Source organism: Ovis aries, chromosome 26, assembly GCF_016772045.2.
Source record: "Ovis aries strain OAR_USU_Benz2616 breed Rambouillet chromosome 26, ARS-UI_Ramb_v3.0, whole genome shotgun sequence".
Classification (NCBI taxonomy): domain Eukaryota; kingdom Metazoa; phylum Chordata; class Mammalia; order Artiodactyla; family Bovidae; genus Ovis; species Ovis aries.
The window spans coordinates 6133383-6159084 of record NC_056079.1 but is presented as its reverse complement, the minus strand read 5'-3'; the positions used below and the strand labels follow the sequence as shown (position 1 = coordinate 6159084).

The 25702-nt window shown below is 45.6% G+C and overlaps 1 protein-coding gene and 1 long non-coding RNA gene across 3 annotated transcripts in view; both read left to right on the top strand.

Annotated features, from left to right (window-relative positions):
* Positions 1-15830, top strand: LOC132658717 (uncharacterized). Of its 2 annotated transcripts, none has more exons than XR_009598677.1 (2): positions 1-931; positions 13322-15830. It is a non-coding gene; the product is annotated as an uncharacterized LOC132658717 (long non-coding RNA). The 2 variants fall into 2 exon arrangements; XR_009598676.1 differs by having other exon boundaries at positions 1-10614.
* The window catches only part of DEFB1 (defensin beta 1), a 46990-nt gene that overhangs the window by 8979 nt on the left and 12309 nt on the right, over positions 1-25702 (top strand). The gene's annotated exons all lie outside the window — the stretch shown is intronic.

Here is a 25702-nt window from a genome sequence, read left to right as displayed (position 1 = left end):
TGACCCCCAGGCCCGCCGGTTCTGAGGCCCGTGGCTCCAGGCGCTTCCGAGAGGCGCGGGGGCCCCACGCAGAGGGGGGACCGTGGGAGGACGGCCTCTCGCATGGTCTCCGGGCTCCCTCCTGGGGTCCCCGGAGCCGAGACGCCGTCCGCCCGGGCCCTCAGCTTCGCTCACTCACCTCCTCTCCCTCCTGCGGGCAGCGGGGCCTGAGGAGCCTCTCCTTCGTCCTCCAGGGCCTGTTTCTAGCCTGTTTCAGGCCCTGACGGCCCGCCGTGTTCCCATCACTGGGCACTAGTGAACCAGAGAAATCACTGAGTGGGCACCTGCGGACGCGCGGCGCCTCCTGGCAGGGACCCAAGAGCCAGCACCTGGCGCCCGGGGCCTCTGTACCCGGGCCTGGCTCCGGGTGGACTGGAGGGGACGTGAGGCTGCAAAATGCGGGGGGCTCGTCACTGCCCCTGCCTCTCAGCAAGCTCAGGAGCCAGTCACCACCGACCCCCAAGAGCTGAGCTGCTGGGCGAGTGGAGGGTGTCGGAGGGTCCAAGCGCTGCTGCAGTGCCAGGAACACTGAGGACGAGAGGAGATAGAAGGTGGAGAACAGCTCTCTATGACACCATGGCACGGCCTTAGGGCTCAGATGGTCTGATCCCCCTGCAGAAGGGAGGAAATCAAGAGGAAATAGGGCGGCATGCCAAGCAAGAAAAAGAGAGAAAACCTGTCTGGGGAGACAACGCAATAAATCATACCTAGACGTTCTTGCCTGGAGAATCCCAGGGACGGGGGAGCCTGGTGGGCTGCCGTCTATGGGGTCGCGCAGAGTCGGAAACAACTGAAGTGACTTAGCAGCAGCAGCAGACATGCGCTTTAACCATCTCATCAGCGGGCAAGTAGGGGGCAGCGGCAGGGAAGCAACGAACTCAGCTGAGAAGAGGTGAACAGTCTTGGGGTCTTCAGTACCTTGGTCTGTGGAGGGTGCTTCATCAGATGCATTTGAAATAGACAAAAATTGGTTTAGGTTGAAAACGACAAAAGTCATTTGGGAATAATATTATTAAGTGTCCATAAAAGGAAATAGCACAATATTGCTTAATTTCACTTTTTTAATCTCCTTTTATTTTCCGATTTCTCTTCTGATTATTATTCACAACTCTAGACATTTCCTCCATGAAAGTGTCATTACTGAGTCTTAGGATTAACTGAGAAAACACTGATTTTAGAGTCTGTGGCTCTGATTTTAGGCTGTGGCTCCAGAGAAGCCACTTGCCTCTGGACCCCTGGGAAATAGCCTCTCTTTTCTGGACCTTAGTTTTCTCATCTGGAAACTGCAATGGTCACTTAGGTCCCTCCAACTCTGAGATGCTACAGCATCGGAGCCCAGGGCTCGCACCTGCTGACACTAGGCTCTGATGAATGGTTTCTCAGCAAAAAGATACTTCCTGCACTAAGTAAAAGCCAAATTATCTGCCTCTGGGGAAAATATGTTTGTCCCTCCTGCGTAATAAAAGGAAGTGAGTTACTCAAAATGTAGGCTTATTCAGCTGCTTCATGGTACACGAATATAGTAATCTAACATCCTGGAAGTTTCTGGGCAAAGCACTCAAGTGAGGAATTATACAAAGATAGGAAACAGTCAGATGGGTCCCTTCAGGCGTCACCTGGTTCTCAGTTTCTAGTACTCTCCTGGCCCCCTTTCCAGGCACAGGGCAGCTTGGCTCAGCACCATCTTCATGAGACCCATTTCCTCTGCTCCCACAATTTCTAGTTACTTAGCCAGAATCAGGTACAAAATGAGCAAAATGTGCTCCCGGAATGGCAGGGGCTTTCCGCTGGATCAAACAGATCCACACTGTAACAGTTCATCACTGTTCACTGCAGTGAGGAGGAGGGGTCTTAAAGAAAGGAACAGCTGTTCCTGTTCCTATGGTGTGGGGGTGGGAGCAGGGGGAGAAGTTGAGAAAACTTTGCTATGAGGTCAGTTTTTGATTATGGTCTAAGAGATGAGTCAGTATTTATGAGGCAGACACACAGTGGTGAAGCCAGTCCAGGAAAAAGGAAGATCATAGGCAAAGATAGAAAGGCGTAGATTTCAATGTGAATTTGGGAAGTCATGTATCCTTTGGCTGAAGAAAAAGGAAAGACTGTAGGATATGTACACTCAGGTTTGGATATTTGAATTTGTCTTGTAAGCAAAGAGAAGAAACTGAAGGAGTTTAAATGAGAAAATAACATTGCCAAATTTGCAATCTGGAAACAACTTGGTAGCCATATATAGACTGGATTCAGGAAGGGAAGGTAGAGGACTGTTATAAACCCACCATATATAGAACAGCTAGCTAGTGGGAAGCTGCTGTATAGCACAGGAAGCTCAGCTTCAGGAAGGAGAAGAGATGTGCTGACTTAACCATCACATGAGGGAACCACACTGGTAGGAAGCAGTCTGCTTAGGAGGCAGTAGTTGTGAATTTGATTATGAGAATGTGGATGGTCCATTTGTGTTATTCTCATTGGTTACCCATTGAAAGAAGGTATTCATAGTAACAGTCATGCATCATAGGGAGAAATCCCTGTAGCCTGGAACACAGTTCTGTCTCAGTTCAGTTCAGTTCAGTCGCTCAGTCATGTCCGACTCTTCGTGACCCATGAATTGCAGCACGCCAGGCCTCCCTGTCCATCACCAACTCCCGGAGTTCACTCAAACTCACGTCCATCGAGTCGGTGATGCCATCCAGCCATCTCATCCTCTGTCGTCCCCTTCTCTTCCTGCCCCCAATCCCTCCCAGCATCAGAGTCTTTTCTACTCCCCTACAAAATCTCTTTAAAGTAGATCGTGCAGGGATAGCCCTGGTGGTCCAGTGCTTAAGACTGCACTCCCAATGCTGGGAACATAGGTTCAATCCCTGGTCAGGGAACTAGATCCCACATGCCACAAACAAGATTTCAAGTGTCACAACTAAAGATTCTGCATGCAACAGCTAACAGCTGGCACAAATTAAAAAACAAAACAAAAAAGAATCAGTATAAAGCAAGCAGTTAGATACAATAAATTAAGAAAAATAGCACAGGAATATTTCACCTAGACAAAGATGAGTCATCATCAAACAGAAACCATTCAGAATCTCTCCAAAGATGCTGAAAGAAAAAGGAGGTGGTAGGGACCGAGGGCTTGGGGGGCGGCGGGGTGGGGGTGGGGGTGGAGTGGAGAGAAGAGATAGGAAGGTGTGCAGAGAGCTTGGAGAGAATCACACGCCACATGTGGGCACAGAGGTAGATACACCTGGGGTCTGCAACTGGGGAAGTTCACTTCTGGTTGCTTTGATTTTCTTTGAAAACCTGTCATGATTTCTCAGCTGAGAGCAGGCGTGAGGAGCTGACGGGAGCTTTGGAGGAGAAGGTGCCACGTGAAGCAGTTGTGGGGAGTGAAGGCGAGCGGAAAGAAAGGAGGCGTCCAAGCAGGGCCAGTGGGGAGACAGGACCCGCTGTGCATGAGGCATCGGGAAAACAGGCTGAATCCGGGGGCTTCCAAAGGGGCTTAGCAGCATCAGGTGAAAGATTCTAGGTTCTTCATCTACAAAGGGTTGAGCCAGAAAGACAGGAGGTGGAAGTTGAGAGAGGGTGCTTAAAACAGATTACAGAGGGTTCGCAGGTCCTGGCTGAGAGGATTTTGTTTGTGTGTTTTCCCTTCTTGACACCAGGGCTTCAGCTCAGTTCTGACACTAACCACCCCAGAAGGAGGATCAGCCTCACAGGTATGATCCCAGTTCCACAAGACTGTCCCCACCTCAGATACCAACTCTTGGGTCCCCAGCTCCCCCACACTTCTGCCCAACTTGGCTACCTCAGGAATTCCCAGTACCTCCCCCTTCATATTGTACGATTTACTAGACTGACTCACAGAACTACAGAAAATGCCAGAGGGAGGGCCAGGCCACGGTCGCCTCCCCAGGCTCCTTTGTATTAGAAACCTTGGTTGCTTTCTCTAACTGGCCATTTGGGCTCCACAGTTGTTGTTTTTACTTTATAATATTGTATTGGTTTTGCCATACTTCAACATGAATCCGCCACGGGTGTACACGTGTTCCCAATCCTGAACCCCCCCTCCCACCTCCCTCCCCATACCATCCCTCTGGGTCATCCCAGTGCACCAGCCCCAAGCATCCTATATCCTGCATCGAACCTAGACTGGCGATTCATTTCTTATATGATATTATACATGTTTCAATGTCATTCTCCCAAATCATCCCACCCTCTCCCTCTCCCACAGAGTCCAAAAGACTGTTCTACACGTCTGTGTCTCTTTTGCTGTCTCGCATACAGGGTTATCGTTACCATCTTTCTAAATTCCATATATATGCATTAGTATACTGTTTTGGTGTTTTTCTTTCTGGCTTACTTCACTCTGTATAATCGGCTCCAATTTCGTCCGCCGCATTAGAACTGATTCAAATGTATTCTTTTTAATGGCTGGGTAATACTCCATTGTGTATATATACCACAGCTTTCTTATCCATTCATCTGCTGATGGACATCTAGGTTGCTTCCATGTCCTGGCTATTATAAACAGTGCTGCGATGAACATTGGGGTACACGTGTCTCTTTCAATTCTGGTTTCCTCGGTGTGTATGCCCAGCAGTGGGATTTTCTGAGTCATAAGGCAGTTCTATTTCCAGTTTTTTAAGGAATCTCCACATTGTTCTCCATAATGGCTGCACTAGTTTGCATTCCCACCAACAGTGTAAGAGGGTTCCCTTTTCTCCACACCCTCTCCAGCATTTATTGCTTGTAGACTTTTGGATTGCAGCCATTCTGACTGGTGTGAAATGGTACCTCATTGTGGTCTTGGTTTGCATTTCTCAGCAATACGTCAACCATGAACTCCCTGATGTTCAAGCTGGTTTTAGAAAAGGCAGAGAGAGGAACCAGAGATCAAATTGCCAACATCCGCTGGATCATGGAAAAAGCAAGAGAGTTCCAGAAAAACATCTATTTCTGCTTTGTTGACTATGCCAAAGCCTTTGACTGTGCGGATCACAATAAACTGTGGAAAATTCTGAAAGAGATGGGAATATCAGACCACCTAACCTGCCTCTTGAGAAATCTGTATGCAGGTCAGGAAGCAACAGTTAGAACTGGATATGGAACAACAGACTGGTTCCAAACAGGAAAAGGAGTCCATCAAGGCTGTATATTGTCACCCTGCTTATTTAACTTATATGCAGAGTGCATCATGAGAAACGCTGGACTGGAAGAAACACAAGCTGGAATCAAGATTGCCGGGAGAAATATCACTAACCTCAGATATGCAGATGACACCACCCTTATGGCAGAAAGTGAAGAGGAACTAAAAGCCTCTTGATGAAAGTGAAAGAGGAGAGCAAAAAAGTTGGCTTAAAGCTCAACATTCAGAAAATGAAGATCATGGCATCTGGTCCCATCACTTCATGGCAGATAGATGGGGAAACAGTGGAAACAGTGTCAGACTTTATTTTTCTGGGCTCCAAAATCACTGCAGATGGTGATTGCAGCCATGAAATTAAAAGATGCTTACTCCTTGGAAGAAAAGTTATGACCAACCTAGATAGTATGTTCAAAAGCAGAGACATTACTTTGCCGACTAAGGTCCTTCAAGTCAAGGCTATGGTTTTTCCTGTGGTCATGTATGGATGTGAGAGTTGGACTGTGAAGAAGGCTGAGCGCCGAAGAATTGATGCTTTTGAGCTGTGGTGTTGGAGAAGACTCTTGAGAGTCCCTTAGACTGCATGGAGATCCAACCAGTCCATTCTGAAGGAGATCAGCCCTTGGATTTCTTTGGAAGGAATGATGCTAAAGCTGAAGCTCCAGTACTTTGACCACCTCATGCGAAGAGTTGACTCACTGCAAAAGACTATGATGCTGGGAGGGATTGGGGGCAGGAGGAGAAGGGGACAACAGAGGATGAGATGGCTGGATGGCATTACAGACTCGATGGACGTGAGTCTGAGTGAACTCCAGGAGATGGTGATGGACAGGGAGGGCTGGCATGCTGCGATTCATGGGGTTGCAAAGAGTCGGACATGACTGAGCGACTGAACTGAACTGAACTGATAATGAGTGATGTTAAGCATCTTTTCATGCGTTTGTTAGCTATCCGTATGTCTTCTTTGGAGAAATGTCTATTTAGTTCTTTGGCCCATTTTTTGATTGGGTCATTTATTTTTCTGGAATTGAGCTGCATAAGTTGCTTGTATATTTTGAGATTAGTTGTCAGTTGCCTCATTTGCTATTATTTTCTTCCATTCCAAAGGCTGTCTTTTCACCTTACTTATAGTTTCCTTTGTTGTGCAGAAGCTTTTAATTTTAATTAGATTCCATTTGTTTATTTTTGCTTTTATTTCCAGTATTCTGGGAGGTGGATCATAGAGGATCTTGCTGTGATTTATGTCGGAGAGTGTTTTGCCTATGTTCTTCTCTAGGAGTTTCATTGTTTCTGGTCTTACGTTTAGATCTTTAATCCATTTTGAGTTTGTTTTTGTGTATGGTGTTAGAAAGTGTTCTAGTTTCATTCTTTTACAAGTGGTTGACCAGTTTTCCCAGCACCACTTGTCAAAGAGATTGTCTCTTCTCCATCGTATATTCTTGCCTCCTTTGTTGAAGATAAGGTGTCTATAGGTATGTGGATTTATCTCTGGGCTTTCTATTTTGTTCCATTGATCTATATTTCTGTCTTTGTGCCAGTACCATACTGTCTTGATGACTGTGGCTTTGTAGTAGAGCCTGAAGTCAAGCAGGTTGATTCCTCCAGTTCCATTCTTCTTTCTCAAGATTGCTTTGGCTATTCAAGGTTTTTTGTATTTCCATACAAATTGTGAAATTATTTGTTCTAGTTCTGTGAAAAATACTGCTGGTAGCTTGATAGCGATTGCATTGAATCTATAGATTGCTTTGGGTAGTATACTCATGTTCACTTCCGATCCATGAACATGGTATATTTCTCCATCTATTAGTGTCCTCTTTGATTTCTTTCACCAGTGTTTTATAGTTTTCTATATATAGGTCTTTAGTTTCTTTAGGTAGATATATTCTTAAGTATTTTATTCTTTTCGTTGCAATGGTGAATGGAATTGTTTCCTTAATTTCTTTTCTACTTTCTCATTATTAGTGTGTAGGAATGCAAGGGATTTCTGTGTGTTGTTTTTATATCCTGCAACTTTACTATATTCATTGATGAGCTCTAGTAATTTTCTGGTGGAGTCTTTAGGGTTTTCTATGTAGAGGATCATGTCATCTGCAAACAGTGAGAGTTTTACTTCTTCTTTCCAGTTTGGATTCCTTTTATTTCTTTTTATGCTCTGATTGCTGTGGCAAAAACTTCAAGAACTGTGTTGAATAATAGTGGTGAAAATGTGCACCCTTGTCTTGTTCCTGACTTTAGGGGAAATGCTTTTCATTTTTCACCATTGAGGATAATGTTTGCTGTGGGTTTGTCATATATAGCTTTTATTATGTTGAGGTATGTTCCTTCTATTCCTGCTTTCTGGAGAGTTTTTATCATAAATGGATGTTGAATTTTGTCAAAGGCTTTCTCTGCATCTATTGAGATAATCATATGGCTTTTATTTTCAATTTGTTAATGTGGTATATTACATGGATTGATTTGCAGATGTTGAAGAATCCTTGCATCCTTGAGACAAAGCCCACTTGGTCATGGTATATGATCTTTTTAATGTGTTGTTGGATTCTGATTGCTAGAATTTTGTTAAGGATTTTTGCATCTAGTTCATCAGTGATATTGGCCTATAGTTTTCTTTTTTTGTGGAATCTTTGCCAGGTTTTGGTATTAGGGTGATGGTGGCCTCATAGAATGAGTTTGGAAGTTTACCTTCCTCTGCAATTTTCTGGAAGAGTTTGAGTAGGATAGGTGTTAGCTCTTCTCTGAATTTTTGGTAGAATTCAGTTGTGGAGCTGTCTGGACCTGGGCTTTTGTTTGCTGGAAGATTTCTGATTACACTTTCAATTTCCGTGCTTGTGATGGGTCTGTTAAGATTTTCTATTTCTTCCTGGTTCAGTTTTGGAAAGTTGTACTTTTCTAAGAATTTGTCCATTTCTTCCACGTTGTCCATTTTATTGGCATATAATTCCTGATAGTAGTCTCTTGTGATCCTTTGTATTTCTGTGTTGTCTGTTGTGATCTCTCCATTTTCATTTCTAATTTTATTGATTTGATTTTTCTCCCTTTGTTTCTTGATGAGTCTGGCTAATGGTTTGTCAATTTTATTTATCCTTTCAAAGAACCAGCTTTTGGCTTTGTTGATTTTTGCTATAGTCTCTTTTGTTTCTTTTGCATTTATTTCTGCCTTAATTTTTAAGATTTCTTTCCTTCTACTAACCCTGGGGTTCTCCATTTCTTCCTTTTCTAGTTGCTTTAGGTGTATAGTTAGGTTATTTATTTGACTTTTTTCTTGTTTCTTGAGGTATGCCTGTATTGCTATGAACTTTCCCCTTACCACTGCTTTTACAGTGTCCCACAGGTTTTGGGTTGTTGTGTTTTCATTTTCATTCGTTTCTATGCATATTTTGATTTCTTTTTTTATTTCTTCTGTGATTTGTTGGTTATTCAGAAGCATGTTGTTCAGCCTCCATATTTTGGAATTTTTAATAGTTTTTCTCCTGCAATTGAGATCTAATATTACTGCATTATGGTCAGAGAAGATGCTTGGAATTATTTCAGTTTTTTTGAATTTACCAAGGCTAGATTTATGGCCCAGGATGTGATCTGTCCTGGAGAAGGTTCTGTGTGCACTTGAGAAAAAGGTGAAATTCATTGTTTTGGGGTAAAATGTCCTATAGATATCAATTAGGTCTAACTGGTCTATTGTATCATTTAAAGTTTGTGTTTCTTTGTTAATGTTCTGTTTAGTTGATCTATCCATAGGTGTGAGTGGGGTATTAAAGTCTCCCACTATTATTGTGTTGTTGTTAATTTCCCCTTTCATACTTGTTAGCATTTGTCTTACATATTGCGGTGCTCCTATTTTGGGTGCATATATATTTATAATTGTTATATCTTCTTGGATTGATCCCTTGATCATTATGTAGTGTCCTTCTTTGTCTCTATTCACAGCCTTTGTTTTAAAGTCTATTTTATCTGATATGAGTATTGCTACTCCTGTTTTCTTCTGGTCTCTATTTGCATGGAATATGTTTTTCCAGCCCTTCACTTTCAGTCTGTATGGGTCCCTTGTTTTGAGGTGGGTCTCTTATATACAACATATATAGGGGTCTTGTTTTGTATCCATTCAGCCAGTCTTTGTCTTTTGGTTGGGGCATTCAACCCATTTACGTTTAAGGTAATTATTGATAAGTATGATCCTGTTGCCATTTACTTTATTGTTTGGGGTTTGGGTTTATACACCCTTTTTGTGCTTCCTGTCTAGAGAGTATCCTTTAGCATTTGTTGGAGAGCTGGTTTGGTGGTGCTGAATTCTCTCAGCTTTTGCTTGTCTGTAAAGCTTTTGAGTTCTCATTCATATTTGAATGAGATCCTTGCTGGGTACAGTAATCTGGGCTGTAGTTTATTTTCTTTCATCACTTTAAGTATGTCTTGCCATCCCCTCCTGGCCTGAAGAGTTTCTATTGAAAGATCAGCTGTTATCCTTATGGGAATCCCCTTGTGTGTTATTTGTTGTTTTTCTTTTGCTCTTTTAATATTTGTTCTTTGTGTTTGATCTTTTTTAATTTGATTAACATGTGTCTTGGGGTGTTTCGCCTTGGGTTTATCCTGTTTGGGACTCTCTGGGTTTGTTGGACTTGGGTGATTATTTCCTTCCCATTTTAGGGAAGTTTTCAACTATTATCTCCTCAAGTATTTTCTCCTGGTCTTTCTTTTTGTCTTCTTCTTCTGGGATTCCTATGATTCGAATGTTGGAGCATTTAATATTGTCCTGGAGGTCTCTGAGATTGTCCTCATTTCTTTTAATTTGTTTTTCTTTTTTCCTCTCTGATTCATTTATTTCTACCATTCTATCTTCTACTTCACTAATCCTATCTTCTGCCTCCGTTAGTCTACTATTTGTTGTCTCCAAAGTGTTTTTGATCTTGTTTATTGCATTATTCATTATATATTGACTCTTTTTTATTTCTTCTAGGTCCTTGTTAAACCTTTCTTGCATCTTCTCAATCCTTGTCTCCAGGCTATTTATCTGTGATTCCATTTTTATTTCAAGATTTTGGATCATTTTCACTATCATTATTTGAAATTCTTTATCAGGTAGATTCCCTATCTCTTCCTCTTTTGTTTGTCTTGGTGGGCATTTATCCTGTTCCTTTGCCTGTTGGGTATTTCGCTGTCTTTTCATCTTGTTTATATTGCTGCGTTGGGGTAGCCTTTCTGTATTCTGGCAGTTTGTGGAGTTCTCTTTTTTGTGGAGTTTCCTCGCTGTGGGTGAGGTTCTATCAGTGGCTTGTCAAGGTTTCTTGGTTAGGGAAGCTTGTGTCGGTGTTCTGGTGGGTGGAGCTGGATTTCTTCTCTCTGGAGTACAATGAAATGTCCAGTAATGAGTTATGAGATGTCAGTGGTTTTGGGCAGCCTGTATATTGAAGCTCAGGGCTGTGTTCCTGTGTTGCTGGAGAATTTGCATGGTATGTCTTGCTCTGGAACTTGTTGGCTCTTGGGTGGTGGTTGGTTTCAGTGTAGGTATGGAGGCATTTGAAGAGTTCTCTGATGTTCTCAGGATTTGGACTTAAGCCTCCTGCTTCTGGTTTTCAGTCTTATTTTTACAGTAGTCTCAAGACTTCTCTTTCTATACAGGAACGTTGATAAAACATCTAGGTTAAAGATGAAAAGTTTCTCCACAGTGAGGGACACCCAGAGAGGTTCACAGAGTTACATGGAGAAGAGAAGAGGGAGGAGGGAGTTAGAGGTGACCCGAATGAGATGAGGTGGAATCAAAAGAGGAGAGAGCAAGCTAGCCAGTAATCATTTCCTTATGTGCGCTCCACAGTCTGGACCACTCAGAGATGTTCACGGAGTTATACAGAGAAGAGAAGAGGCAGGAAGGAGACAGAGGTGGCCAGGAGGATAAAAGGGGGAAGTGAAAAGGAGAGAGGCAGATCCAGCCAGTAGTCAGTTCCCTAAGTGTTCTCCACCATCTGGAACACACAGAGATTCACAGAGTTGGCTAGAGAAGAAAAGGGGGAGGGAGGAGACAGAGACAACCTGGTGGAGAAAAAGGAGAGTCCAAAGGAGGAGAGAGCAGTCAAGCCAGCAATCTTACTCCCAAGAAAAATGGGTACTGAAGATTGGGTTTTTAAAGGTACAAAATTGATAACAAATACCAAAAAGCAAAGATTAAAAGTCTAGAGTAGAGGTTGGATTTTCAAAAATACAATATTAAAGAAAAGAAGAAGAAGAAGAAAAAAAACCAAAGTCACAAAGATTATTTAAAAATATATATATATATGAAGTTTGCTTTAAAAATAGGGTCTCTTTTTGAAAAGTAATAGTAGGTTATAAAAATGAAAATTAAAGGAGTAATAGAGGACTTAAAATTTTTTTAAGTTAAAGAAAAGAAGACGACAAAAAAGAATGATCATAAAAATAGTAAAGATATATCTAGGACTTTCTCTGGTGTTGTTGTGGGCAGTGTGGGGTCAGTTCATTTTCGGATAGTTCCTTGGTCCGGCTTATATATCTCAAGATCTATAGGCCCCTTCCTATGTAGTCGGTACTAACGACAGGTTTTAATCTATTACACCTGTCACTTCCAAGGCGGTTCCCTCTGTTTTAGCTTCTTCTGTTTGCTGGTCTCTTCAGTGTCCGATTTCCGCCCTGATACAAGAGGGGTGGACACTTTTTTTAGGCTCACTTGTTCAGTCGCACTGTGGGGAGGGAGGGACGCTACAAACAAATAACACTGGCGTGTGCTCGCAGTGTCTCAGGCACGCTGGGCCTGCCCCATTCACCATCCGAGGCTGGCCCTGGGCTGCATGCACCTCCCAGGTCTAAGCCGCTCAGGCTCAGGCACTCATGTAGCCCTCAGAGGCGCAGACTCAGCTGGGCCTGCATTTTGTGCCCTTCCCAGGTCTGAGTAGCTCAGGTGTTTGGCGAGTGTGGTTGCTGCGACTTATTGCCTCTCCCGTCCCTGCTGCTTGGTTTTCTGGGTGTACACCTGGTGCACCTTCTCAGGTGGATGATGACTGTCCAGAACCCCAAGAAGTCTTAGTTAGCAAAGAAGCCTGCTTGCAGTTTGGTAGATAATGTCTCTCTGGGGCTGCAATTGCCCCCTTCCGGCCTTTCTGGCTCTGGCTGCCTGTCACCAGAGGGGGATGATCTGCAGCTGGCTAATTCTGTTCCATCCTTTGTTCTGTGCACGGTCTTGGCAGTGTCTTATGTTAGAGCTTTTCGCGTGGTAGCTATCCCACAGTCTTGTTTGCTAGCCCAAGTTAGTTTGCTCTGATTACACTCGGGGCATTCGGCCAATCCTTACTCTAAGCAATGCAGCCCACGCCTCCCTGCCCAGCCCCCGCTTGCTAGTGGCAGGCGCAGGCGTCTGCGCTGCTTCTCCGCTGGGGGAGTTACCCTTGGGCTCGTAATCTGTGGGTTTAATTATTTATTTATTTTTCCTCCCTGTTATGTTGCCCTCTGTGCTTCCAAGGCTCGCCACAGACTCAGCAGTGAGAGTGTTTCCTGGTGTTTGGAAACTTCTCTCTTTTTAAGACTCCCTTCCTGGGACAGAGCTCCGTCCCTCCCTCTTTTGTCTCTTTTTTTTGTCTTTTATATTTTTCCTACCTCTTTTCGAAGACAATGGGCTGCTTTTCTGGGTGCCTGATGCCCTCTGCCGGCATTCAAAAGTTGTTTTGTGGCATTTACTCAGCGTTTAAATGTTCTTTTGATGAATTTGTGGGGGAGAAAGTGGTTTCCCCGTCCTATTCTTCCACTATCTTAGGACCACCCCTGGGCTCCACGGTTTTTTGTTTCTATTCCCAGACTTTACATTCTTGCTCTGATGTTTTAAATTCACCAATAACAAGTGAGCCCCAAACCTAGGCCCCCATCCTTGCTGTTGTTGTTGTTTAGTTGCTAAGTCTTGTCCTACTCTTTTGCGACCCCGTGGACTATAGCCCACCAGGCTTCTCGGGCTATGGGATACTCCAGGCAAGAACACTGGAGTGGGTTGCCATTTCCTTCTTCAGGGGATCTTAGACCTGAATAAAAGTAAAACTCCAGGCTTCTGCCCCGTGTGCTCTCTCTCTCTGCCTGACACCATGGCTCCAGGTGTGCTGTGTAATTTCTAGGTCTGGTAAGCAAAAAGCCTCCATTTTGTTTTTTGTTTTTTGTTTTTTTCAGAACTCCCTTATGGTTGTAGTTGAGAGCATCTTGCAATCATAAGACCCACAAAGGGCAGTTTGACCACAACCAGTGATTGACAGGCTGAGATCAGCAGAAAACAGCACAAGATATCTTGGGCTTCTCTTTGCCACTTTGGTGATGGCCAGCTCCTGACTTCAGAGGCCACACGTGTGACCTGAGCCAAGTAAATGACCAAACCCTTCTTTGTTCTCAGTGTTGACTCTTTAGTCACAGATACAACAGACTTTATTGAGTCTCTGTCATGAGCCAAACACAGGCAAGTTCATGGTCCCTTCCTTCTCCCAGGAGACTAATGCCCACCATCCAGTGAAAATCAGAGGTAAATATTATTTAAAGATAAACTACAATGAAACTAGTTCCAAACTGGGCAAGGAGTATGTCAAGGCTTTATATTTCACCCTGCTTATTTCACTTATATGCAGAGTACATCATGCAAAAGCTAGGCTGGATGAAGCACAAGCTGGAATCAAGATTGCCAGGAGAAATATCAATAACCTCAGACAGGCAGATGACACCACCCTTATGGCAGAAAGTGGAGAAGAACCAAAGAGCCTCTGATGAAAGTGAAAGAGGAGAGTGAAAAAGTTGGCTTAAAGCTGAACATTCAGAAAACTGTGATCTTAGCATCTGGTCCCATCACTTCATGGCAAATAGATGGGGAAACAGTGACAGACTTTATTTTGAGGGGCTCCAAAATCACTGCAGATTGTGACTGCAACCATGAAATTAAAAGACACTTGCTCCTTGTAAGAAAAGTTATGACCAACCTGCTGCTACTAAGTCACTTCAGTTGTGTCTGACTCTGTGTGACCCCCATAGATGGCAGCCCACCAGGCTCCACCGTCCCTGAGATTCTCCAGGCAAGAACACTGGAGTGGGTTGCCATTTCCTTCTCCAATGCATGAAAGTGAAAAGTGAAAGTGAAGTTGCTCAGTCGTGTCCAACTGTTAGTGACCCCATGGACTGCAGCCCACCAGGCTCCTCCATCCATGGGATTCTCCAGGCAAGAGTGCTGGAGTGGGGTGCCATTGCCTTCTCTGACCTAGACAGTGTATTAAAAAGCAGAGACATTACTTTGCCAACCAAGGTCCATCTAGTCAACGCTATGGTTTTTCCAGTAGTCATATGTGGATGTGAGAGTTGGACTATAAAGAAAGCTGAGCACTGAAGAATTGATGCTTTTGAACTGTAGTGTTGGAAAAGACTCTTGAGAGTCCCTTGGACTGCAAGGAGATCCAACCAGTCCATCCTAAAGAAAATCAGTCTTGAATATTCATTGGAAGGACTGTTGCTGAAGCTGAAGCTCCAACACTTTGGCCACCTGATGCAAAGAACTGACTCATTAGAAAAGACCCTGATGCTGGGCAAGATTGAAGGCAGGAGGAGAAGGGGATGACAGAGGATGAGATGGTTGGATGGCATCACCAACTCAGTGGACATGAGTTTGAGCAAGCTCCAGGAGTTGGTGATGGACAGGGAAGCCTAGTGTGCTGCAGCCCATGGAGCTGCAAAGAGTCAGACACGACTGAGCAACTGAACTGAACTGAACAATGAAAAGCTATGTGAGTTAAGAACACTGGCACTAAACTAGCTTCCTTGGTGGCTCAGAAAGTAAAGAATCTGCCTGCAAAGCATGAGAACTATGGAAACATATCAGAACTATTGGAATACAAAGCTGGGGATTCTTACACTGCTACGAATGTGTCCTGACCTCACCACCCAGATTCCACAGAGTTCTGCAGGCCGGATGAGCAGGAGAGTGTTGGAGAGGAGGAGGGGAGGGGGTCAAGGTAACTTGGGGCTGGATGGAGCCATCCCATAGCTTGATGGGGATGCAGGTTCCAGCTGAACACTCAGGATCTGTGCTCCTCACTCTGCAAACTCTGCTTCAATTAAAAATTAGCAAAGACAAAATGCAGGCTTTGTAATTTTTTTTTTAAGTCTATTAAAAAAAGTGAAAGTGAAGTTGCTCAGTCGTGTCCAACTCTTTGCGACCCCATAGATACCAGGCTCCTCCATCCATGGGATTTTCTAGGCAAGAGTACTGGAGTGGGTTACCGTTTCCTTCTCCAGGGAACTTCCTGTTGGGACCTAACAAACGCCATGATAGGCTTCAGGGACTAAGATAGGACTCACAGGAAAGGCTGAGTCATTGCCCAGTGAGGTCATCCCCGCGGATGCCAGGACTTGTCTAATCAGCATACTCCCGGTAACCTGGTTTGAGTTTATCAGGACGTAAAAGACATCCCCCTGCAGCCAATAGCCAATTAGTAAATACCAGGAAACCCCTGCAGCCAATAAAGATTAGCCAATTAGTAAATACTAGGAAACTCCTGCAGCCAATCAGCCCTTGCCAACTCTCTGTTCTAAAACCTATAAATACTGCTGTAAATCTGGGCTCGGGGCTCCTTGCTCCACTCCACTGCGTTGGATGTGGCGGGAGCCCTAGCTTGAGCTAGAAATAAAACCCCTTCATGCTTTTGCATTGCTGTGGACGTCTTATTCTCTCAGTTTTGGGGACTCGGACTCTGGGCATAACAAAAGTAGTGTCTTGTCTCCACTTGCCAGGCCAGATGCAGCCAGAGGTGATGATGCCCATCCCTGGCATTGCCCCACAACAGCCGGATTGGAGTGGGAGGAGACGCAGGAGCCCCGGCAAGGTAGACTTCCCTCGGGGCACCCCAGTCTCCAGCTGAGCCAGACACACCTGTGCAAACAGAGCTGTGTACTCCCCTCCCTACCACGCCTTCTCACCAGAGACTTAACTCGTGTTGGCCAAATGCTGAAATGGAGCGTAACTCTACAGTCCTTCCACCCACCTCGATGTCCTCCGCCTGCCTCTTGTCTGGGGGAAAACTTTAATCAAAGAATACGTTTAATCAGAGAAATGAGAGCATGCAGAAACAAAGGGAAAACAGTCAAAGGAGACCAAATAATATTAATGTAGTCATTAAGTAGGGTCAAGGACCTTTTGTTTTTCCTCAAGGGATATAGATAATATTCTGAGCATATCTTGTGAGCTGTCTTATAGACACTGAAACTCAACGAGGTGGGAGAAGTTAACTATATGATGACGAAAGTGTAGCCGTGACATAAGTGACCAAAATTCTGAGAGCTGGCCTCGAAGAAATGGGAGTGAACAAACCCTGTAACTGAAAGTTAACTGTACTTAAAAGAATCAAGATCATGCTGCTCAGACCACCGATGGTCAGTGTGAAGCTGATTGTCAGAGCTGACTGTGCTGTTTCTGCGTGTAGCACCTTCCTTCTGTCTATAAAAGCTCTTGCCCCACTGACTGTCAGTGATGGGAGGGTCGGCCTTTGGACAAATGTCCACCTTCCCACTGCCCCCCACTTGCCACCATCTGATATAAAGCAAACTTTCCTTTTCACCAACCTGGCCTGTTTATTGGATTTCCAGTGGTGAGCAGCCAGACCCCACCTTTTGGTAACAACACTTTCATGTGACCAGACCTGGCAGTGAGCAAGCAGGGAAGGCCATCTCTCAAAAAGGATGGGGTGCTTACAACCTATGATACTGACTTTTGTGCTGAACTATTTAAAAGATTCTCCCCTTTTATACCACCTTATTTCCTTCTCTACACAAACCTGCAAGAGCAACATAAAATTTCCTGTTCTGTAAATGAGGCTTGTGAAGTGCAAATGCTTTCCTGATGTGACAGAGCGTCTGAGTGTGAAATAGGACGCAGGACACAAGTGTCCAGACTCAAGACCAGGGGTAGGGATGGCATTTCTAACAGACTGCAAATGCTATCCATCTCAAAGCTTCTAACTGCTGGAAACCCACACTGTGAGGAAAGGGGGAGACAGAAGACAGAGAAGAGCGAACCTGGGAAGCTCCTTGTGGTGCTTCATCTTACGTATAGACGTGGCTGGGCCTTGCTGCCCGGATATTTGGCCAAACATCATTCTGGATGTTCCAGTGAGGATGTTTGGAAATGAGACCTACATTTAAATCAGTGGACCTCGGTAAAGCAGGTTATTATTACCTCTGCGTGATATGGGTGGGCCTCATCCAATCAGTTGAAGGCCTGAACGAAGCCTGACTTCTCCCCAAAGAGAAGGAATTGAGCCTGCAGCCAGCCTTCAGAATTGAACTCCAACATCAGCTCCTCCCTGAGTCCTGCTGGTCTACCACACTGGATGGACTCACCAAGCTTTCATAAGTGGTACTAGTGGTAAACAACCCACCTGCTAATGCAGGAGACATAAGAGATGAAGGTTTGATCCCTGTCAGGAACCCCTGGAGGAGGAAATGGCAACCCACTCTAGTATTCTTTCCTGGAGAATCCCATGGACAGAGGAGCCTGGTGGGCTACAGTCCATGGGGTCGTAGAGTCAGACACGACTGAAGTGACTTAGCGTGAATGCAAGCTTCCACAATGGTATGAGCCGATTCCTTAAACTAAAGAAATGGGTTATTTCTCTGGAGAACCCTGGCTGATTCACAAACAGATCTGAACAAGTAAGGGGGAAGAAGATGGGAGGCCCCCTCAGAGAGCCCCACAGGGATGGGCTGTGGCGGTCTAGGCTCTGGAGGAACTTTTCCTGGGTCTCAGAATCTTCTGAGAGCAAACCGCCCCTCACACACACACAAGACAGTCCTAGAAAATTTCTAAGTCTCTTTACTGAAACTTGGCCACAGGCTGTAGCTGAGGTTGAGTTAGCATGATGTGGATCATTTGGTTCTGCAAACCTGCACATAACTGACACACACAGACACAGCTGGTGGGAGAAACAGAAGCTAAGAGACACACAGCAAGAAGGGTGGCCCCAAATGCCAGGGCCAGGAAGCCGGGAGTGGGGGTTGGGGGTGGGCAGAGGACTGGGGAGCCAGGGAGGCTCAGGGAAGAGCTGCTACGCAGACCCTGAGTGATGATGGCGGGTCTCTGGGAAGCCCCGCTGACCAGCGGCTGTGTGGTTTCCGTTGCTTCCTTCCTCCCATGGTCCATCAGAAGAGACCTCCACTCCCGAGCCCCTCTGAGCAGAGTGGACAGAGCTCCCGTTCCTAAGGTCTTACCTCCTGCTTGAAGCTGCTGGGTAAAATAAATGAGGTGATACAAGTAACTCACTGAAACCACCGTCTACACAAGCTTGGAGCTGGGTTACCTCTCCTTCAGCATTTTCCCTCCACAAGATGAGACAGGCTGAGGATATAGAAAGAGGGTGAGAAAGAGGAGGGGAGGGAAAGGGAGGGAAGCAAAAGGAGCCAGAGCGACAGAAAACTGCTCATAGAACCGGCATCACTGCCCCTGAAACGTGCAGGAAGACAACAGGAAAGCTCGAAGGGACTGGGATCTTCAGCAGGAACTAAAGCAAGGAGCATCGTCCTGGAACGTGCAGCTCCAGGAGAGAACAGGAATCTTGCCGAGGGGAGGGGAGTTGTTTACCTGAGTATACTCAGGGTTACAATATTATCTACATTTGACATATTATTTTTGTGTTACAAGCTTCAAGAAAGATTGGAACGACTCTTAGCTGATGAAAATATGTAGCAAGTTGAATGAATTCTTGGCAAGCATCCCCAGGAATCTTTAGGTGAAAAAGGGGAGGACTGTAAGTGTGGGGCTTTCATGTTTATCAAAAGGAATGGAGTCTAAGAAAGAGTACAAATGAACTTATTTACAAAACGGAAAGAGTCACAGATGTGGAAGATAGGCTTATGGTTACGAGGCTGTCGTGGGGGTGAGGGAGGGACGGTCTAGGAGATTGGGACTAACATATACACACTACACACTACATATACAAACTACACACTACGTATACACACTACATACACACATACACACTACTCTGTGGAAAATAGATAACTAATAAGAACCTGCTGCGCAGCACAGGGAGCTCTACAGGCCAACTCTCCTCAATATGATGGCCTATAGAGGAAGGAATCTAATAGTGGAGATATGTATATGTATAACCGATTCACTTTGCTATACTCCTGAGGCTAACACAACATTATAAATCAACTATACTCCAAAAATAATTTAAAAACTAAAAACGTTTTTTTAAAAAAAGAACATTGTAAAATAAAAGCGGGGGCAGGCAGTTTTCTTAAGAGAAAGGCTAACTCCGGCAGGTGGGGTGCGCGCAAGTTTCTGTCTGACCACTAGAGGGCGGCAGCTCGCCCCGTCCTGCGCCTGGACCTCCCAGGCCTGGCAGTTCCTCTGCTTGTGCAAATGGTCCTTCTAGGCATCCTGCCAGGAATCCCAGGTTGTTTTTGCTTTTGTTTTTTTAACCACTACACTCTTTTAAAAGAGAAAGCCGTTTCAGAGAAAACAAATCTAAATCCCAGAAAGAAACTCAGGTTGGTCAAAATATGCACACAGAGCTGGCAACTCTCACCCCATCTCCCTTGTGGTCAGAACTGGGGTTCTGCCCATCATCTCACCTCACCTCTCCCCCACCCCACGCAACCACATCCTTCAGAGCAACGCTTCCCAGATGTTTCCTGGTGAAAACTTTTATTATGTTTGTGTATGCCAGCCTGTGCATTTTTTAAAGATGTACAAATTATTAGTCCTATATTTATTATTAGAATCAACAATCATTTCATTTCAATAAACATAATCTGTGTGGAACAAACCACACAGAATAAAAAGGAAAATGAACCACATACATTGTCCATTGGAGGTGAGCTTACAGGCACTGAACACAGACAGTCGCTGTTCTGTTTGGTCTTTCTGTCCTTCCTTAATGGATACTTAACAGAAATCACAGGCGTGACACGGATCGCCGCATAGGAAAGGCCTGTGAACATGCTGAGAGAACTGTCTCCTCGAGTTAAAGTCTGCCGTTCGCTTGCTACCACCAAACCAGGCTGGTGACGCTGCCGCCGGCAGGCAGCACTGCATATAATATCTACACTATTTCTGTGCTTTGCTTCAGAGACTCTTAATGAGGCAAAACAGTCTCACCTGGACAGCCACAGAAACGAAAGAAGGAATGTTAAAAACAAACTCTTCAGCTAACTCAGAATCTATGTTTAGCTGTTATACAAAACGAAGGAAATGACTCTATGTTTTTAGATTTTGTCTTCACCCCTTCCTCAGTTCCAACAAGCAATGGTTTCATGCAGATTATTCTTCCATGAAAGAAACAGACTCTGGGTCTGCACTTCCTGCATATGGATCTTCTTTGAAGGGATTTAGAATGTGAGCATTCTGCCTCCATCGGAAGCTGTCCAGTGATCCCTGTTTGCTGCTGGGCAGGTAACTTGTGGCGCATGCCGTCAGGGTCTGCAGAACTCTGTCTTGCGAGTGTCTAACTTTCCTCTCTGCCCTTTGGTCTCATGACTTTATCACCTGAAAGTGTTAAGGTCATTGAGAACATTGCCTGACCAGGAATAAGCAGTTCTGGCTGGTCAATGGGCAGTTGTAAAATACTGTGACTAAAATTGTTTTTAACTCAGAGAAAAGTGAAGTGTCACTGATTAAACGTTTTCGACAGTACTCTTCCTGTGATTCACATGCAGAGACAGCTGTTCATGATCTTTGAGATCCTCAGATTGTAAAAATCATCATCTCAGATTTACCACACTGGTCTGGATGAGGCTGCATCTCTAGTGAAATAATGCAGATTTTCCTGAAGGGAGAGAGACCCCACCTCCTTTCAGAGAGGAGGAAGGAGTGGGTCCTTCTGCCACTTTGGACAGGCCAGCGTCCCCTCTCAGGGAGCTGAAAGGGAGAGTGCGACTCATGGCCATTGAGGAAAGAGGAATCATTCATTTAATGTAAGAAAAATGCCATTATTAACTCTGGAAAGTGATGTCAGGTTGACTTGTTTCTCTGATCTGAGGACCATATACATAAGCAAACATACATGATTCCAGAGTACAAGGCAGATTTCTTCACTAAATAACCTCTCTTGAGAGTTTCTAGGCTTCTGCTCTTTTTACCTTCTTTAAAAAGAAAATTTCAAACTATGTCATCATTTTGCTTTTCCACGTGCCTGCATAAAGTTCATAAGACATGTTTTCTGGATTTGGCTTCTGTTTTGTTTTTTTTTTTTGGTTTTTTTTTTTGGCTAAGCAAAGTTTTCTAAATCACATAGTTCATTTGACCTTGATGTAGCCTTTTAAGCCATCAGCAAATCTGAGGTCTGCTGGCGCGTCCTTCACCTGAAGGCGGAGAAGTAGCAGAGCTGTTTCTGAAACCGCGTTCCTGCTCCTGAGATGCTTTTGTTCAGTGACCAACTCTCAGGCGCACCGCGGGAGCTCAGAAAACACTGGCTGAATTGTACTGGCAAGAGTCAAGGGATAACAGTCTGGACAATTTTATTTCTACCTCTTATAAAATGTGTGGTGTGTGTCTGTGTGGTGTGTGTGTGGTGTGTGTGTGTGCACTTGCTGGCATGTGTGTGCAACTGTGTGTACCTGCCTGTGGGAGTGTGTGCCTCACTGGGAACTAGTAACAAGAGGACTCTTGCCCCCAGGCGCGCACAGAGCTGCCGCCTCATCCTGTGCAGGCCTCAGGCTCCCTCCTCAGACACTTCCCCCCCCCCCCCCGCCCTCTGAACTGCCCCCTCATCCTTCCTGCTGCCTCCTTTTGCTCATGAGCTGATTCGTCCATACGCTCAGACACGTGTGTGCACTGTTTGTGTTTCTTGTCCATCTCCCCCTCATCCACTGAAGTAAAAGTTCTAGCATCAAGGACCCTGCAGTCCTTGAATCTTCCGAGTTGAATCAGAGAGAGTCAGCACCTGTCCAAACAGCGGGCCCTGCAGGGGTGTCCCCAGCTGGGCTGTAGCCCATGACCCCAGCCTCAGATCCTTTGCAAGCCTGGACCTGGAGGTGGGAGAGGCCTCATTCATGGGAGTCCGAGAAGGGCCCCCATCTTCCTAGAGTCACAGTCTCCAGACTTCGGGCCCCAGATCTCCCACTAGCTCTCCACGGTGGCAAGCTGACCTAGGCCCACGTGTGAAGGGACAGGGTGACAGTGCCCGTGGAGAGACCAGCACGTCTACCATGGCCAACCCCAGAGCAAGAGGGTCCCAGACACACAGCAGACAAGCAGTCACCCAGTGGGAGGAACGGAGCACCCCGTAAGGGACCAGGGATATTTAGATCCAAGTGCACTGGGACACTGAAACCTCCAACAACTCAAAATGGTGTTGGCTATTAAAGAGTAATTTAGGGCACATTTATTCTTAACAGAAAGGCTTCTTGTGAACGCAGTGTGCGCCCGCCCTGGAGTGCTTCCCCCCGCGATTGCTTGTGAAACTGGTGATGACTCAGAACTTCGGAGCAGAGCGGGGCATCCGGGGCCGGTTTCTCGATCGGTCCTGCGCAGACCCTGTTTCCCGCGCTCACCGCCCGCGGGTGTCAGACTGCAGGACTGGATCACCGCCCCGCCCCCCCCCGGGACTAGAAGCTCCGCCGTTGTGGCCTGATGAGTAACCCGATCGTGGTCCGCTCTCCTGCCAATTATCTTTGATAAGATCAAGCCCACAGCATACCAGTTTGTTCCACTGATTTCACGATAAATACTCGTTCCTGGAACCCAGGCCCACGGCAGGTGATGTGGTCATAGCAACAACAGGAGCAGGATGATAAGCAGTGGGGCAGGAAGGCCTGACCATCTCTCACCCAGGTTCTCAGCCTCGGCACCGCGGGCCCTTTGGGAGGACGGTCCTTGGTCCAGAGGGCTGTTTCCTGCACCGGATGATGCCCAGATGCTCAGCCATCCTTTCGGCCTCTGTGTACCAGATGCCATGGGCACCTCACCTTGGTTAGGAAAAAACCAGAAATTTCCCCAGAAATTTCCAAACGTCCCCCTGGTCAGGAACGGGAGGGTGGCACGGGGATGCCAGGTCCAACCATCCCATCGAGCGTTTCTGGAAACACAAGCTCTGAGGAGGGAAGAGGAAACATCAGGGCTGCCTGGAGGAAAACCTCAGGGGACTCAGAATGCCGTGGTGCATCCACCGCAAGGGCGAGACTTCAGATCGCAGTTTTGGGAACTGAACGTGAAGTCGCTCAGTCACGTCCGACTCTTTACGACCCCATGGACTGTAGCCTACCAGGCTCCTCTGTCCATGCGATTTTCCAGGCAATAGTACTGGAGTGGGTTGCCATTTCCTTCTCCAAGGGATCTTCCCAACCCAGGGGTCGAACCCGGGTCTCCAGCATTGTAGACAGACGCTTTACAGTCTGAGCCACCTAATCCCAGGCCTCCCACTGATACCATCATCTGTTCGCCCACAAAAATGCAGCTCTGGCTTAACTTTAACCTTTACAAGGCTGTTTGTTTCATCTTGTGAGTTTTTTTCTGGACCCCGGGGGCTGGACAGGTCTCCAAGGGCTTGAGAAAATTCCAAGACTCACAACCCTCTCTTAGCAAACGTGCTGCCCGACTTGCTGACGACAGTTGGGGTGTTTGCGAGCAGGCATGTAGTCCAGGCAGACCAGACACCAGTCGGAGGCCTGCTCTCCTGCTTCTGAAGCTCGAACAAGACTCCATTTTCATTTCTCTGAAACAGCAGTTGCCGGGAGCCAGTGTGAGGAATCCCGCCCGTGACAAGGTCATGAGGAAGGAAGCTGACATACGCAAGGCGTGCTCAGACTTCAGGGACCCCTCTGGAAATTCCTAAGCATGTACCCCAACAAAAATCTGCTGGCTTTTGTGCTCTGCTTTTCCACTCTTCTGACATTTTCTGGAAAAAGTCAATTCAGGGCTTTAGTCTTCTGCATTTGAAAGAGTGTTTCAATCCAAAAAACCCTCTGATGGCTTTCTAGCCTGCCTGCAGGACTCCTACAGCTGCGCATGTGATTGTTTGAGGCCTCCTGACCGCAGGAGGCACAGGAAGCTTAAAACATCCTAGGAATGTAGGAGCTTCCGAGGAGTCAAAATCTTTTTAGGACTGATTAAAGGTTTCATTTGTTGAGTCAATATTTGCTGCCAAATTTTCACATCCTTTAGTTGTAGATATAGTTAGAAAAACAAGTAGTAGACCTTGTGTTAGCAACATTAGATCTTTGAGTTAAGTACCTTCTTTGTTATATCCCACTGCACCTTTGTTCTATAGAGATGTAACTTTAATGTTAATGCTTTAAGGAGATGTAGATTAAAGAAAAACACTTCAGGGGAAACAAGATTAACATTCATTAAGGAAGAGAGCCAAAAGTGTTAACAAGCCTCTTGGCCAGAAGATAATGTAAATCACCTGAGACCTTTTGTATACCAAATGATGTATAGAAAGAGCCTGAGCTGCGAACGCTACATAATCTTGTGTTACCCATTGATCTCTGTGTTTTATCAAAAGTATAAAAGGCCTTCTGAACAATAAAGGATGGGGCCAGCTTCTGGGGCCAGGGGGCCAGGGGCCAGGGGCCAGCTACTTGGACCAGCTTCTCTAACTAGTCTCCCGGCCTGGTTTCTTGGGACTCTGGCTCCCCCCGTGTCTCTCTCTCTCTTTCTTCTTCTCTCCCTTTCCCTCTCTCTGCTCTTTACTTTAACTTCAGGCTGAATCTCCACCTGGAGCTCGGAGGCTCGCCAGGTCTACTTACTTGCCCTGGCTGTTAAGACCCGCGAGAAAGGGAGCTTAAGGCGAGGCACCCTTAGATATTCAAGCGGGCGCTGGTGGCCCAACGTAGATGGTGCAAATTCCTTGTCTGGAATTTTATTGGCCTTCCGCGTAAACCAAGCTATTCAGCCCTCTTCCTCCACTTAATCTTCTTACTACACTATAGTTTCTTAATCTAATCTTTCATTAATAAATAAACAAGTCTTTCCACGCCGACGCCATCCACCCTTCGAATTCCCTGGATCCACCGGGGCTGGACCCCAGCAAGCAGTGATTCCGTTTTAAATGCGTGTGTGGGGGGTGCCCCGTGTGTGCTCACTCAGTGGTGTCCAGCTCGGGGACCCCATGGACTGTAGCCGGCCAGGCTGCTCTGTCTGTGGGGTTCTCCAGGCAAGAGCACTGGAGTTGGTGGCCATTTTCCTCCTCCAGGGGATCTTCCCGACCCAGGGAGGGAAACTCGCTCTCCTGGGGCTATATTAGCAGGTGGACTCTTTACCACTGTGCCACCTGGGAAGCCCCATATGCATATGTATATCTATATTCTTTTTCAGATTCTTTTCCATTATAGGTTATTATAAGATATTGAACATAGCTTTCTGTGCTATACAGAAGGGCCCTGTTTATCTATCTTATAAACTCATTCCTTTAAAAAATGTTTATTGGTATATAGTAGATTGACAGTGTTGTACAGTAAAGTGAGTCAATTATATTTACATATGTAGTTATATATAATAGAGAATCATTCTTACATTCTCTTATAGGTTATTGTATAATATTAAGTATAGTTCCTTGTACTATACAGTAGGTCCTTGTTGGT